The sequence below is a fragment of the Panthera pardus genome, unplaced genomic scaffold, assembly GCF_024362965.1.
Source record: "Panthera pardus isolate Hobbes unplaced genomic scaffold, ASM2436296v1 HiC_scaffold_16, whole genome shotgun sequence".
Lineage (NCBI taxonomy): Eukaryota > Metazoa > Chordata > Mammalia > Carnivora > Felidae > Panthera > Panthera pardus.
Window position 1 is genome coordinate 20,509,292 of NW_026526721.1, and position 4,287 is coordinate 20,513,578.

Below are 4,287 nucleotides of genomic sequence, written 5' to 3' on the forward strand. Positions count from 1 at the left end.
TTATTCTTTTTTTTTAAATTTTTTATTCTTTATTTTTGAAAGAGAGACAGACAGAGTGCAGTGGGGGAGGAACAGAGAGAGGGAGAGACACAGAATCTGAAGTGGGATCCAAGCTCTGAGCTGTCAGCACAGAACCTGATGTGGGGCTTGGGCTTAAGAACTGCAAGATCATGACCTGAGCTGAAGTCGGAGGCTTAACCAACTGATCCACCCAGGTGCCCTGCAAAATAGTTATTAAGGAGTCTAATATTAATCCTCTTCAACAAGTTATGATATAAAGAAAAAACAAGCAACTAAGTACAATATATAAGGCTCAGTGACATGTATACACACAATTTCCCATCAAAATCTAAACAGAACTATCCAAAAAGATATTGATTTGATTTTGCTGCTAAGTTAATTTCTTGAAACGACTTGGCATAGAGTACAGCTTTTTATATATGGGAGATGACTAAAATAATTAATTTAAATTCTCATTTCTGTATTTACATTTTACTCATGTTTTCTCACACTGAAAAAGCATGATGTAATTATTTAATTTGAAAATACTGATTCTATGCAGTAAGCCTTCTTTAATTAATATGAAAATCATTCAGTACTTTTTAGGGTTACCTCTAAAATTGTATATTCGTGTCTCACAGGAATATCTCATTGCATAGAAACCAATTTTTGGAAAAGTAAACATCCTCCAACTGGCTGTTCACTTAGCCCAAGACTTATCAAAAATGCACCAAATTGGACTTCATGTTATTTTAAGTTAATACTCCCCAACTTAAACATGGATGTGAAAACTGAAATGATCAGTAGGGAACATCAAGTTTTTGCCAGATGGTTTTGCCAAACTTTGATGGTGTGTGTGTGTGTGTGTGTGTGTGTGTGTGTGTGTGTGTGTTCAGTCTGATCCTCAACCACTATTTCATTCCTTATCTTGGCGTTGTTCTAGAAATTTATTATGGAGCATCTTGAAAAAACAAATAATTTATTCTCAGGCCATGTAAAGCAAAAATGGTTAGGGTTCTTTTATTGTTAAAATAAACAGGAAAATATGTAGTGTAGAAGATACTTATTTTTTCAACTCTTAAAATATGTATTTAAAAAATGTTTATTTATTTATTTACTTATTTCTTATGAGAATGGGGGTGGGGGCGGGGGGAGGCACGTGCACAAGCCAGGGATGGGCAGAGAGAGAGAATCCCAAGCAGGCTCTGCACTTTCAGCTTGAGCCCAACGCAGGGCTTGATCCCATCCACCGTGAGATCATGACCTGAAACAAAATCAAGAGGCTGATGCTCAACAGACAGAGCCACCCAGGCGCCCCTAAAATATGTATTTTATAAAGAAAAGAATGAATCACTAATAGGCAACATCCCTCGTCAATATTTATAAGGAATGTTTTAAATTATCACAGAGATTTTCAAATATTTAAAAATGTTTCAAGAAGACAACAAGGAATTCTTCACTTGAAGGCTCAGAACATTAAATGCGAGCAAACTACTGAAATGGTAGTGAGGAGATGCCTCATCAGCGTAAATCCGGTTGTGGTCTTACAATGAGCGGATATAAATGTGAAAGAGACAAGAAACTGAGACGGAGGGGAGTCATACAAATAAAAAATCTAATTAAATTATACATTTTGCACTTTTTTGGAAACAGAGCTCGATGATGACCACGGAAGAAAAAAAAACAATGCTTTGCCACGCCATGAGAGCAATATGGAAGGAAATAATAAATTATCTTCAAATAGCATCACTAGAAACTAGAAACCAGAAGGGAAAAAGAGAGGTCATGCTAGGAGGTTTACAGAAAATCAGGACTTTTAATATCCTAGAAACCTGAGTTTTCACTTGGGTTAAGGTGGAAGGTTCCATAAAGTCTAAGAACATAATTCTCCCATAAAATAATTTTTTGACCAAGTTTTAACAGGCGCCCATTCTGTCAGAAGAGCTGTGACCATGTTACATCTCACAGGCTGTTTGTGATCACATTGCATTCTCGCTAACAGGGCGTTTATTACCATGGCTTTTTCTCATCTTTCCCTGGTAAGAGTTAGGACTGTGTACAGGTTGTCAGGTTTCCAAACCTCATCTTTGATAGAATTAGTGAAGGAATGATCTAAGAAATTACCTTGAGTTTCATTTAGCCACATCAGTTAAATTAGATGAATCAAAGTTTTCTTCTGGTACTGAACTCTCAGTTCATATCATTAAGATCTATGAACCACAGGGAGCCTGGGTGACTCAGTTGGTTAAGCATCTTACTTCGGCTCAGGTCATGATATCCCGGTTCGTGAGTTCGAGCTCCGTGTCAGGCTCTGTGCTAACAGCTCAGAGACTGGAGCCTGCTTTGGATTCTGTGCCTCCCTCTCTCTCTGCCCCTCTCCTACTTTCTGTCTCTCTCTCTCTCTCTCTCTCTCTCAATAAATAAACATTACAATTTTTTACAAAAAATCTGTGAACCACAACTATGTAACGCTTTTCCTTTGTCTACCTTTTCTCAGGCTATAACTATAGGGAATACATGCAGAAGCTAACAAAATAGGTGATAATGTAGCACTTTAATGAGTAATTTGGGGAATAACGTGCAAAGACCCCTCCGATAAAACGTCTAATAGAAGGGCTCACAATACAGTTCTAGGCAAATAGGCTGAATGTCTAGGGAAAATTAATATTATTGGTGCAGCATCAATGCTGTCTGGAAGATATATAGAAAGTCAATTTTAGGAAATTCTTCTGAAACAAATGTTTATCCTGTTATTGGTGTAAATCTCTATAATTACAGTTGCATGGGATTCTTATTATCATTTGGTCATGTTAAATGGTCATTACGGTGTCATAAACACTTTAAATGGCTACAACAATTGCAGTGAGTTGAAAGGAAATCCATACACACAGGATTGCATTTTACCCAGTAGGAAAAGTTTTCTAATACTTAATTTTGTACAAAGCACAAATCTGGAAGGGAATAAAAAAAAAAAAAGCTTGAATTATTTAAGCTAATTTTTCAAATAGAGAAAAAATAAGGACTCTACCTCGGGACTTCCATCTGTCTGAATGGTGTAACAGTGAGCCCCTGGTTTCTGTGTAAGATCATTGCTCCTACAACAAATGTCACAATCTCCATTTCATAACTCCTTTTCAACGGTCTCTTTCTCTACCTCAAAATAGCAAATCATGTAGTATCATGGTCGGAAGAAATCCCCTATCTTTGTGATAAAGATGAGAGGAAATACCTCAAGAAACAATCCTGGTGGGTTGGTTGCTCTCGACTGCACTGTTTCTATGTGACACGAGAGAGATTGGAGGTGTTGGAAAACAGAGAATTAGCCACGTTTACTCTCTACTCACTCCTAAGACATGATCAACCCATTCCGGTGCTGCGACAGCAGCTCAAACTCTACAATGACTGCTGCAAGATTGCTTTAACTACAAGATTGCCAGGTCTTGGGATTTGTCCCCATCTTTGTGTATTGTGAATATGTGTGGAGAAATATCACTTTGTCATCCAAGAATCATTTTATTTTTGTTTTCCAAATAAAAAGTAGGTACCATAACACCTGCCTTTCTCCCTTTGTAGAGTTGGAGGCTTAATGAAATGATGGGTGGGTAGATCTATGCAACTATTCTGAGATGTCCAAAACCATATCTTTCCAGTGTAGATAGAATTAGTCACCTGGCCTTAGTTTCTAACAATATCTCTTTCTGTGTTATACACTGTGTTCGCGATAAGGAAGTAAAACAACCTGATTTATTCAAAGCCCAGGGATATAATTTATTTGGAATATCTCCAATTCCTTCTATTATGTAAGCAATAGGGAAAAAAAAAGTGACTCTTATTTACCATTAAATTGAAGTTTTTCCCTTTTATATCTGTGTTTTTTGTCTATATTTAGCCATTAGTCACATTTTCAAACACATTCCTTCTGAATTCTATATTATAGTGGCCGAGAATTTAAATACATGCAACTATAGCTACAGATTTTTTTCAAAAGGACTTTATTTTTAGAACACTTTTAGATTTACAGAAAAGTGAAGAAGATAGTATAGACTTCTCATATACCTTCTCTTCCCTTCCCTGTAGACAGTTTCCCCTACTGTTACAACTTATGCTAGTATGGCGTATTTGTTAAAATTAATGAACTTATATTGATACCTTAATACTTAATATACCTTATTATTTAATAAAGTCCCCAGTATATTAAGATTTACATAGTTTTTATATCATGCCTTTTTTTCTTATTCCAGGGTCCATTCCAGGATATTATAGTACATTTGCTTGTCTTGCTTCCAC